The 13,276-nt window shown below is 41.3% G+C and overlaps 1 protein-coding gene across 1 annotated transcript in view; it reads left to right on the top strand.

Annotated features, from left to right (window-relative positions):
- The first annotated feature begins 79 nt into the window (after window positions 1-79).
- Window positions 80-13,276, top strand: part of ACSL5 (acyl-CoA synthetase long chain family member 5) — a 38,081-nt gene continuing 24,884 nt past the window's right edge. The window contains exon 1 of the mRNA XM_032793585.2: window positions 80-213. The gene's annotated coding sequence lies outside the window, so the exon portion shown is untranslated. The remainder of the gene's footprint in view (window positions 214-13,276) is intronic.

The raw sequence follows: 13,276 nt of genomic DNA, 5'->3' as shown, positions 1-13,276 counted from the left end.
AATTACTGCCTTTGAACCTGTTGCAATGCCTGTTCAAAGGTTACCGAGGAGTGCTGTCATCTGTGTATTAATGCAGCACTGTTGATGATTTCAGATACAGTCCTGCCACAGGAACAGTCTGTGAAAATAACAAACTTTGTGCGTCCACTTGGAGCTGTACTGCAACCTGAGTAGGACATAAACCTTGCACAAGGTATCGTGTCAGGAAAAAAGGTAAGCTCTGTAACATTCTTTCTCCTGGTCGGAAAATGGAGCTTTTAAATTCCTTTATGGAGGAATTTTAAAGGGATATTAAAATAGTAACAGTCCCCCATTCTCCCATGCAAACGCAAAGCTCCCAGAACAACACACAATATATGTTGTTAAAGGCAAGAGCTGAGTGATTATTGAGGTGTTTAGATTTCCGAGGGTTTATGAGATGAGTAGTGCTGAGGTCAAAAGAAGCATGCAAGCCAATCACGGTAATACTATACATGCCTGAGGGAGAGCTACCAAATAAGCTTCCCCTTACTGGGTTCCTTGGTGCTATAATAGAAATAAATAATAATCCCTCCTCATAAAAAATTTGAGACATTATGATAGACTGTAGGGTGCCTTTCCAAACTGACAGGAAGCTGTGTTTCTGCATCATGATGGTACAGAAACACAGCTTCCTGCAATAAGTACATAGCTTTTGTAGAGCACTGTCATGGTATAATTCCCCACTCTGAACGTTAGCATCCAAAAGATGGGGTACCAGCATGAATTCCTCTAAGCTTAATTACCAGCTTAGTACTTGTAGCGCTGCCACCAACCAGGAATTCCAGTGCCCTGGTACAGGCTCTGGTCCCCCGCAAACATTGCCTTGCCGGGACCCTCAAGACCAGACTTCTGGATCTTACCCTTTCCCCACGTTACCTCTCTCCAGGCTTCCTCTGTCTGGGTTCCTGGAAAGATCATTGTGATTCAAACTCCTTGAATCTAAAACAGAGAGAAAAATCTTCCTCCCTCCTTCTCTTTCCCCCTCCAGACTATTCCTGAGGAGACAGTAATCTAACACAGAGAGAAATTAACGCTCTCTCTTCCCCTTCCCTCTTCTCCCACCAATTCCCTGGTTGGCTCAGACGACCATCTCCTGGGTCCCACCAGAATAAAAAAGCAATCAGGTTCTTAAACAAGAAAAGCTTTTAATTAAAGAGAGAAAAACAGTAAAAATTATATTTGTAAATTTAAGATGGATTAGGTACAGGGTTTTTCAGCTATAGACACTGGGAATACCCTCCCAGCCTAAGTATACAAGCACAAATTAAAATCCTTTCAACAAAATGCAAATTTAAACTCCTTCCAGCCAAATGCACAAAGAAAACAAACATAAGTCTAGCTCGCCTTATCTATCTACCTAGTACTCACTATTTTAAACTTAGAAGAGCCTGAATCAGAGAGATTGGAGAGAAACCTGGTTGCACATCTGGTCACTCTCAGAACCCAGAGAGAACAACCACCAAAACTAACAGCACACACAGAAACTTCCTTCCCTCAAGATTTGAAAGTATCCTGTCTCCTGCTTGGTCCTCTGGTCAGGTGACAGCCAGGCTGACTGAACTTATTAACCCTTTACAGTCAAAAGAGATATAAAGTACTTCTGTTCTATTAACTTCTACTATCTGTTTATGACAAGCACTGTGTCAAACTCTTTGAGATCTTCATATTCAAAGTATCATCATCCCCAGTGAGCAGAGGGGGAAACTGAGGGACAAAAATGACGTTTTGCCAAAAATCAACTAGCAAATGAGAGGCAGGGTGGAAAGTGAACTGGGGTCTCCTGACTCCTAGTCCACTGCATCACATTGTCAGCTTTGAGCAATAGAATTATTGATTTCAATAGCAAAACAAAGTCCTTGTGCCTATTTGTTTGTATACATATACTGCAGTGACACATAAGAATGGATTTACACAACACGTGGTTTTTCCACCCCACTGGGAATGCAAATGATTGACAGGGGCAGGGGAATTATTTAAACTTTTTATTTCTGAGAGATGAGATAGGGCTAAATCAACCTCTTCTCTCACACACCTCAGAACATCAGCACACTCACTAAAACTTACGAAAGTCCTACTCCAGATCCGGAATCACCTCCAAACACTGGTGTGGCAACAGTACAGAGTGAACTGTGGACTAAGCGAGTATTTCTTCTTGGTTTATTTGCACACTTTACTATTTGCTTTAGGTAAACAGGTAACTTTGCCACCTTTGGCTAACTGCCCTGTTTCCTTGTGTAAAAGCTCATCCTAACCACTCCTTTATCACATAAACACTTCCATTGAGGGAATGCAATCAATTACACAGCTGTTCTCAGAACATATACAGTCTGTACCACTGATTTGAATTACTTACAGATGAGTGTAAGTACAGATGGTATTTTTTCATTTTAAGCCCATTAAGGCAGCAAGAGACAGATTTGTGTGCTTGTGCTTCTGGTCCACTTTAGTTAATTTTTTTTCAAAGGGACAGTCAGTAAAACTTGTTCCTCCTTTTCCGAGAGCTGGATTTGGCTCAAACCATGTTTGTTTTTTAAGCTGGAAGGTCATCATGTGAAAATTAATATGAAGTCCCACAACATTCATATCACTTTCTTACCCATTTCTTTTAGTAAACACGTCATTTTCTGAATATAAATGCACCTGAAGTGGCATTCAGGAAACTTCCAACTTAGACCTGCTTTTCCCATTTGAGCATATATACCCGTGCACTAACTGAATTTGGGGGGAGCAGCTAGTGCTAGGCAAAGCTGAACACAGCTGAGTTTCATACACAAAACAACAAACTACATTTCTGAGATATGCAACTACTTTTGTACTAGAAATGGGGAAACAGATTAAATTACTTGCCCAGTCACACAGGAAGTCCACGAGACAGCCAGTTCCCTTTTATGTGCTTTAATCACAAAACCTCACTTTCCCCCACCACCCCCCAGGAACAGAAAAGATTAATAAGGGCCCACAGCTGCACTGGTTTATATCTAGGATAGCCCTATTGAAGCCAATGCATTTGTAGGAGATACATTTGGGGACAGAACATGTACAAAGCTTGTGTATTAAGACAGTACTTATTATAGAGATTTTTTTTTTAAGTACCTTGAGCTAAATCCACAGAAAAATGAATAGCACAGCACGGAGTCCATGATCTAATCTCTGAGCTTAAAGAAGGAACACTGGGTAAAGTATAGCCAGTAACCCTACAGCAAAGAACAGGTAATCTGTTCCTTTGCCGTTGGGAGGGGAAGGAGGGCCTACAGGCCTTTAAGAAAAAGGACATAACCCCAAGGGTTTCTCACATGGAGAAAGTCACTCTGATGAGAAGAAACTCAACTTCACTATTTAAAAATGTAGGGTCTGATTAGCTGCTATCTTATACCCTGCAAAGTTATTTATAGTTGTGATGAGAGTTTTGACCTGTTCCCCATATCAGAGTATTAGAACCCTACACAGGTATAAGCAACTATAAAAACCCTCTATGGCAATAAGAAAAAAATAATAGCACAGGGCAAAGGATATTCCAATAGAAAGAATTTTGTTTTTTAACCTCACAAACAGTATAGCAACACTATCATGTCAGCATACAACAGCAGAAATTATTTAAATACAGAAAACATAACAAGGTTTTTAGTAGAAAAAACAATTTCAAAAAGTCACAACTATATCAAACTCAAGAGTTGAGCTTTAAAGGTTTTCTTATCTTTCTATCAGCCCTTCAGAAATGTACAAGCTCAATCTTTCCCCCATAATTACCTATTATGTTCCACAGCCTAGGTTCACTCTTTTATAAGATCTTTTCCCGGCATGCTTGTCTGATTACTGGTTATTTAAACCTGGCAGAGACAAACAGTAGCTAATCTTGAGGTCTGTTGTAGTGTTCTATAGGTGAGTGTAATAAGCAGCAGTGATTTTCCTTCTAGAGGTAAGTTTTAATAAAAAAAAAAAAAATCTATTTTCAGTTCTTAAGATATTAATACTTTTTTTATTAGCAGTATATTTCTGTCTATATTAAAGGATTTCATTTATAAGTAAAGATAATATAACTTTACTATCAAAGGGCTAATGTTAACTTGCGGATTTGTGTAACTGTAAAAGTGTACTTCTATGCATTAAAGAGCATACTAGCTTCTAAAGAGCTACTATCACCACTGATTAGTTTAAGGGTGCTAAAAAAATTCAATAGATACTGTATCCTAGCAAATGCCCAGGATACGTAAAAAGACCTTAGTAACTCATGAGTCTGAATAATTGATAGTTACTGCTGCTCTGCATTTCTTGTGTAACTATAAGTAGGATCTCTAACCACTCTAATTTTGTTTCTCTACTAGTAACACTTCCTTGCTTTCAGCTGCCTTCTATTTAAGGACATCAGATAAAAGGATAAGTCACTAATGTATAAAAGACCCTTTTAATCTATTAGGCCTTGTTTAGCCAGTTTTAGACAGTGAAGTTTAAAATAGTTAATATTTAGTACTCTAACTAGTATATAGGGGTCAAGCAGGCAAGCCAGTAAGTTCCTTCTGTCTAGGAACCTTAAAGGGAGACAACTTATATTAGTGATTACAGGACTGCTGATCAGAAGACCTAGGTTTTTTTTCTGACTTGTTTATATAACTTCAATCAAAATGTCTGTCTAATCCCTTGGGTTTCTCTTTCTATATTATAATCATGTCAGTAAAGCACTTTGCATTGGTATAACACTGAGCCAAAAAGCTTTAGGATATCAGATTAAAACTTGGCCTATATTCAGTGAGCAACATTGCTTGGTGTTGTCTCAATTAGCCAAGGCCCAGAAATCACTGCTACCTAAATAGAATAACATTGTTCACCAACTTCAGAACAGCCAATACTTTCCTGAGGCTTTGATCTCTGCAGCAGAGGAGACGAATGAGCTTCAAAGAACACATGAGTTATAGCCAAGAGCTAGTTAGAAGAAGGGAGTGTTGTACCAAACTCTCCATTTTGAGAGTAAAATGCCATGTCTGAGAACAACTCATGGATTTCTGAATGCCTTAAATGTTTCTTTCCCTGTTTTGGAAGTGACCTTACTAAACTGCTAGACAGGATCCTGAGGAAAGCAATTCCTGTTCAATATGAGGAGTCCTTCCCCTGCATCCCCCCTCCACCCTATTACTCTTATGCTAGTGCAACTCCAAAAATGTCAGCTGTATTCTTCCTGACTTTCATCTGTGAGGAGAACTGGGCCCCTCTTATCATTAGAAAATATTTAATGCTTATGTTTTATTTCATGTGCCCAAAATATCTAACTTTTATATGCCCTCTAGGAGGATGACTATATTTACCCTATTTCACAGTTGGGGGGGAAGAATTGAGCTAGTAGGCAAAATGACATGCCTGTGATAGCAGATACAACTAGCAGTTGTTCAACCACAGCCTTGTATTCCTCCAACCAAGCCACTCTGCTTCCTGCTTGTAGATTTCCTCTCTTCTGTGTCTGGCTGGACATTGAAAAGCTAATAGGCCCAGTCACTCAGCAGCTGAAGGAAAGTCTAATTTCCTGCAGCAGGAGCAGGACTGAGCCCTAAAATGGATTAAGGAAATCTAAGGTAACTTGCAAGTGAATTTACTTTGGAATGAGTCCTACTGCCTCACTTGGGTGCCCATCACTTATTTGCTCCCACATGTAGGTGCTAATAGGGCCACATTCCTTCTCTTCACCCTTATCTTGGGAGAACCACAGAAGTGTCAAATGGCCACTGAGTAAAACTCTGTATGGTGATAGAATCCTAGAACTGGAAGGGACCTTGAGAGGTCATCTAGTCCAGTCCCCTGCACTCATGGCAGGACTAATTATCTAGACCATCCCTGACAGATGTTTATCTAACCAGCTCTTAATTCTCCAATGATGGAGATTCCACAACCTCCCTAGGCAATTTATTCCTGTGCTTAACCACCCTGACAGTTAAAATTTTCCTAATGTCCAGCCTAAATCTCCCTTGCTGCAATTTAAGTCCATTGCTTCTCTTCCTGTCTTCAGAGGTTAAGAAGAACAATTTTTCTTCCTTCTCCTTGTAACAACTTTACATGCCTGAAAACTGTTATCACATTCCTGCTCAGTCTCCTCTTTTTCCAGATTAAACAAACCCAATTTTTTTCAGTCTTCCCTCATAGGTCACATTTAATCATTTTTGTTGCTCTTTAGAGAACTCTCTCCAATTTGTCCACCTCTTTCCTGAAATGTGGTACCCAGAACTAGACACAATACTCCAGTTGGGGCCTGAGTAGAACAGAAGAATTACTTCTCATGTCTTGCTTAAACACTCCTGCTAATACATCCCAGAATGTCTGTCTGTGGTTGTGTGTGGTTTTTTTGCAACAGCATTGCATTGTTGCCTCCTATTTAGTTTGTGGTCCACTATGACCCCCAAATCCCTTTTTGCAGTACTCCTTCCTCAGCAGTCATTTCCTGTTTTGTAGGGGTGCAATTGATTGTGCCTTCCTAAATGGAGTACTTTGCATTTGTCCTTATTTAATTTCATTCTGTTTGCATCAGACCATTTCTCTAGTTTGGCCAGATCATTCTGAATGTTTATCACCTGCAAACTTTGTGTACTCTCTATTTAACTCATTGATGAAGATATTGAACAGAAACAGACCCAAAACTGATCCCTGTGAGACTCCACTCATTGTGCTCTTCCAGCATGACTCTGAACCACTAATAACTACTCCTCTGGGAACAGTTTTCTAACCAGTTTTGTACCCACCTTATAGTAGCTCCATCTAGGTTTTATTTCCCTAGTTTATTTGAGGTCATGTGGGACAGTATCAAAAGCTTTACTAAAATCAAGATGTACTACATCTACTGCTTCCCCCCTATATCAACAAGGCTTGTTACCCTGTCAAAGAAAGCTATCAAGTTGGTTTGACATTTTTTGGCAAATCCGTGCAGACTTACTTGTCACCTTATTGTCTAGATGTTTGCAAATGATCAGCAACATCTCACTGATATTATGTACCAATAGCATCTTAAAGGTGCCTATGAATTCAGTCCTAGTCTCTGATTTCCAAGTGAAGAGACCATAATAAGAGGCTTTCTATACTGTATTGCATCACCATTCCCTTATGTGGTGCCTACACCACAGGAATCAACACATCTGTAGCCCACTCCTCTGATCTCGTAGGCCACAGGTTTCACAGATTAATCCTTATCTCTATGTGGCTAAAAATGATTGACTGCCTGCATGACCCTCTTCATTAAATTTCTTCCTCCCTACCCCTCAGTGCTTTTTCTCCTAATAGGATAAATCAACACTAAGTCAAACTTCCAAATCCACAGTTCATGAGTGGAAACATACAGCTTTATTTCCTCTAATTTTCAGCCTTTGTGGAAATCCTTTAAAAAGGAGTAAGATATAATAAAAATAGTAACCTACAGCCTTGAGTATGGGAGTGCAACTGATACCTTTTATCAGAACAGTTTTATCACAGTGGTAAGCCTTTGCACTCTGATTCTGGTGCATTATCCCTAACCATTGATCAGGCTCAACAGTCATGAGTGTACTTTAGTGGTCTATCACTCTGTTACACAAGACAACTACCTGTGGACAAAATTGGGGGGGTTCTGGCAATGCCAACTAAAGTGGAGTTTGAGCAGCTGAGGCCAATGAGTTGCAGGTGCTCAAGAATGTCTCAGGCTGTGACCCTGCATTCATGACCTTCTGTTGATACATGTGATGTATCTACTCACATGGCCTTGTGGGAGAACTGCCTCTGCTTGACTCTAGGCTCACTGCCAAGTAAAGATTTGATTTCAATGCTATATATTCCTGGCTGTCTTGATGTGTTATGGCCCAGACTTGACCCTTGATACTCCATGGTCCAGATCCTGGCTGGAGCTGGGCAGCTCTTCTATGCTTCACATCTGCAGATGATTAAGTGAATCTGTAAGGAGAACTGATTCCTTCACTCATTGTAAGGTGGCTAGGCAGCCACATAACCCTGTTGTGCCCCTGGGACAGATGCCTTGTCTGGGCACTGGGGATGACATCTGAGTCTCTGAACGTGAGCAGTGTTGAGTGACCAGCAGATGGACGAGGGCTTGCTAAGGAGGCCACATACCCCTCAATTGTGATTCCTGGGGAGACTAGTCAGTTGGCTTGAAGATTCTTTCCTTCCAATCAACCAGTGACTCATTAGGTGTGCTGCAAGGAATTTACAGCTTTTTGCTTCTGTATAACACATCTAATCCATGTCTCTCCAAAAATCAAGATTATCTGGGGAGAAGTCAGACAAGGCACAATTTCACTCCTTCTCTATCTATGCTGGGCAAAGACCAGAGATGAGCCTGGCTCTGCCTTGCACTGTTAATGAAAGTGAGTAACCAGTTGCTCAGTGAATCAATTTGAGTTTCCTGTTTGCATGACAGTTGAAATAGGTTAGAGTGCACTGACTAATCTTGGTATTAGCTCTCCAAGTGATTTAGACTCTAAATAATGAAACTGCATGTGCTTGGCAATCTCAAGACAGTGCTGAGATTAGCAGGTTTATCACCACAGAAATCTCTCAAAGGTCAGTTTTCAAATGAACTTTAGCATGCTCTTCAGCATGCTGATTGTTGGGGAGGAGGCTCATGAAGGCAGGGAGCAGATGGTCTTGCTAGCTTCCCAGCCAGATAAAAGCTCTAACAGCCCATGTTGGTCAATAGGTACTAGAGGGCAGAACTCCAACAGGGCCTGAAGAATTGGCTTGCCCCTTCTCTATCAAGGGGCTGCTGGGGACTGGTTTAGTCCCCTGTACTAGCTAGATAAGCCCTTGCTTCTGTGCTCTCAATTGGCCTGGAGCAAGAAGGTGCTAATCGGGCTCCAGTTGCCTCTGGAAGGCCCCTGTGTCTGAAAACTAGGTTCAGAATGTGGATTGCATATCTAAAATGACTGGGCTGCAATAACTAGCTACTATTATAGCTATGTGTGATAAAGTATTAACTTGTAACATTTCCTGATACTGCCAAACTTAGTCTTATAAAAGGAAGTATTTTAAGGAACTGAAAACAAACTACTTGGGCTGAAATCTTCCATACCAGATATCTGCCTGAAGCTGATAGGGTTTCCAAAAGAACTATTGGCTAAAACAGTTCTACTTTCCTCAAGGACAAGGCTAGAGGAAAGTTTGTCCATATGAAACTCTGAACTCTCCTGTGGGAAATTAGAACTTCCCACATGTTCTGGAGCTGGAACTTGTCATTGAGCAGGAGGGTGGCATTAATAGTAGGGACAGGAAGAGGCCTATCCTCAAAAGTGATCAAACATGCTCAGATGCCACAGTTTAGGCTCTGAATAGTCTGTACAAAGCATGCTCCAGCTTGGGGGGGTGGGGGGGTGTTGTGCAGGATTTTCCTTGCTATTGCACTTGCAGGCTGCTTCAGGCCATGTTGGCTCTGGGCACTGGAATTGAGATTGCCTGCATTATGGAGGCTATACCAACATAGCTATATCAGTATAACCCTATGGTGTAGGTTGCATCTACACTAACAGAAAGGGGTTTTCTGCCAGTGTACACATACCACCTCCCCAAGTGACCACAGCTGTTGACATAACTATCTATGTTGGGGCAGGTACATTGTAATAACAATGTTAGGGGTATAGCTGTTTTCCACACAATCCTCAGCTAGGCATAGACAAACCTCAGAGCAGGGGGCCTGTCTGTTTTCATTTATTGCCTCTTCCTCCCCCTTTCTGTGGCTTTAGGCAGCAAGGAGGAAGAAGCTGCCTAATTTGAAAGTAGAAGGACAAGAACTGAAGTCAGAAGCAAAAGCATGGGACTAACTTGGGGAAAGGAGCATGTGGGAAGGGGAAGACTCTGACTAGAGGCTGGGAAAGGATCCTGGGACTGCAAAGAATTGGGCTGAGGTGGGGCAGAAAGATCTGACAAGAACTAGGCTGGAGGGGGAAGAATGGGAAGTGGCACTGTCAGGGGTGAGGGGGGAGACTGAGACAAGGTGCCAAGGAGAAGGGGGTCTGGGATGTGAGTATGGGAATACTTGGGTGGGGGTGCAAGAGATGGAGCTGTGAGTGGGAACTTGGACTAATGGGGGCTAAGGAACAGTGGTGAGAAGCTTGTTTTAGAAAGTGGGGCTCCCTGGATGAGAAATAAGGCTGGGGCAAAGAGCTATGGCTGGAAAAGACAAGGCAGAAGGGGTCAAGTTTAGGGGAATGGACAGGCATCTGGTCCCACTAGACACTCCCCACAGCCTGGAATGAAACTAATGTGTGTGGGTTTTTTCTATTCACCATTCCTCTGATTACAGCAAATGTCTGTAAAAACCCATTGGCTGTGTCTCATCCCTATCTAGTGCTAGTCTAGAGGATGACTCACTACCAGTGCTGCTATGCAGTATTCCATTAGCTCAGAGTCTGTGCAGTGACACTAAAGGTTCTAACCCTGCTGATGGCCCATATGGGTGTCAATATGATGTCACAATGGAGTCTGACTTCTCTTAATGTGGTTTGTGTAACTTTTAGTGCTATTTTTTAAGACCACCACTACTCAAGTTGCAAAGTCAAATCTGAAGGCTAAAATGCCAGAATTAAGGTTGTCCATAATGTACAGCGGTACAACTAAAGGCTGTAGCATAAGCACACAGGCACTGAATTAAGGTTTTGCAGACAACCGTAATTCTAGAACTTACTCAATTCTCACAATCTAGGTGAGCAATAGGATAAGAGCATTCTCAATGCCAGCAACCACCATATAAAACAGCTTATTGTCAAAGTGCATTCTGGGCAGGGATTTTTACTTTTCTCTGGCTGACCAGAGAAGATGGATGCCAGTTGTGGTGAGCCAGTCATCTGACTTTCTTACATGGTATGAAGAACATGTTTGTTTTCTTACTGCTCCCAAATACGGGTGTCTTGGCATTAATACTAGCCAATCCTCCAACTTCCTCTTCTTGGATTAGGAATGGGACAGGGTTACCTGAACCATCATATTGACCACTTCTTGGGGGGGGGGGGGGCGGTATTTTAATCTTCCTTTCTACTTCAGTGCTTCCTTGTAAATAGTCCATCTCTTGGATTGAAATGGTAATCTTTGTATCTAGAACTACTGTAGAACACAGCTTACTCCACCTTGCTAAATCTGCAGTTGGCATGACCAAGCTGTCTCCTGAAAAATGGAGGAATGAATTGGACTAATGACACAGAACTAGAGGAGCAGTGTGGTGTAGAGAAAAAACCTTGGGCACATGATGTACGTACATCTCCCTTTGATGTACTTGAAGCTATGATGCACATTAATAGGAGTGAAGGCTAAGCATTAGTGAGATGGCTAAGATAGTAAGACCTCAAAATCCATGTACTTCCTTCCTTAGGTCAAACATTGATGGCCTCAGGACCTGTCCCTGAATAAATACTGATGTGTGAGTCTGCTGATCTGTTGTCAAGTGATTGAGATATTTCACCTTCGTGCTCTTTGCAATCCTGCAGTCTCCTGCCTCTATCCACTAAGGCAACTGGATTAAATCCTGCTGTTAAAACCCATGTAAAGCCACTGGCTTCAATAGGTTACATATTCATAATCAAGAACAGAAGTTGTGCTACAACAAGCATAAAACCCAAAGTGCCCTAGCTGAAGTGAAGGTGTCTGAGACTGAATTGCCAAAAGGATTCAAAAGCTGTAAACTCCCTTTCCCTAAATAGGGAACCAAATCAGTTCCTCTATAGGCCAAATTTTGCTCTAGTTTACAAATCGTGCAGGGGACACCACTCCTGAAAATGAGCACAATTTACTATTGTAAAGTGAAACTTTCAAAGGTGACCAGAGATGCAGAGTAATCTGCTTAAGAGGCATTGAACCTGGCTCCTCAAAGTGCTGAGCACTGACCACTAACTGAAACAGTAGCAGCTCAGGTTTTTGGCATGTGTGGGGAAAAATCAGATGCATGGTGTCTCAAGGGATCTAAAATGGCACATGGCACTTCTGGGGCACATGTCGAGTGACTAGTAAAACAACCTGGTCTAAATGAAGAGAAGCCAGCTTCATGATCTCAGAACTGTATCTTAAATACATGGTTCAAAGGACCAGTCAATATGAACTATTTGTCCTAGGTCAGACTTAGTACTGGGAGTGTTCTGTTTCAAATATGCCAAGGGAATCCCCTACTTTCTGTCTAGAAAACCAGTGCAACAGAGATGAACTAAATATGTATTTTGGCCTATAAAATGTAAAAATGGCTAGGGATAGCAAATATAAGCTGTCAGACGTCAGGTTTGTTTATGACAGAAAATAAAGCATTGATTCCTGTTATCTGCTATCTGCTTGTGAAAAGCTTTAACAATCAACAGAACTTCATTAACAACCATTTAGTTAAGGAAAGACAGGGTCTGTAGGCTCCTTCTAATTGGCCTTTGTTCACTGCTGAATAAGTCTGTACATGCAGGAGAATTAACACATCAATTAGATGTGGAAAAGGACACCAGGTTTTCCAGGATGTAGAAATAATAACATTGGGTCAAATTTATGCCTGGTGTGACCCATCTAACATTCTTGGCTTAATGCCCAGGATGAGTTTCAACTACAGTAAAACCTCAGTTACAAACAACCTCCATTCCTGAGGTGTTTGAAATTCTGAACAAAACACTGGTGGTTCTTTCAAAAGTTTACAGCTGAACATTGACTTAATGCAGCTTTGAAACTACTATGCAGAAGGAAAATTGTTTTCCTTTTATTTAATAGTTTAACACAGTACTGATTTGTTTTGTCTCCACTGCTGCCAAATGAGGTGTGGTTGACTGGCCAATTTGTAACTCCTAGTTTTCATAATGCTGAGGTTCTACTGTACTGTTAAGATGACAGTTGCTTGTTTTCAAAGGCATACTTTTTGTAGAGTTAACTTCTAAGCAGAACTGGTCCAAAAACAAACTTCCGTCTTGTGGGGAAACTCCCAAATAGAACAAAGTCAAAACACCTTGCAAAACCAAATCAAACATCTTATCCTGACAATATCAAATTACTCCAATAAGGCTGATGTTCTCCTGTCAAGTTTTATTGAAATAACAAATTGGACAAAACTGCATTTTCTGACAACTGGTCTGTCAATTTTTTTACCAGCTCTCATGATAATATTTATCATAGTGATAGTAGCTCTAATCCTGGACCAGGGCTATACGAATGCAGAAGTGATTCCTGCCTCCAAAAGCTTACAATCAGAGTATAAGATGGCATATGTGGCTCTAGGCACACTGCCTTGAGAGTACAAAGCAACAATGGGACAATATTACTCTGCATCATCAGCTGTGGTCTGAGC

The sequence above is a fragment of the Chelonoidis abingdonii genome, chromosome 15 (genome assembly GCF_003597395.2).
Source record: "Chelonoidis abingdonii isolate Lonesome George chromosome 15, CheloAbing_2.0, whole genome shotgun sequence".
Taxonomy (NCBI): Eukaryota; Metazoa; Chordata; order Testudines; family Testudinidae; genus Chelonoidis; species Chelonoidis abingdonii.
This window is presented reverse-complemented; position numbering and strand designations above follow the sequence as displayed.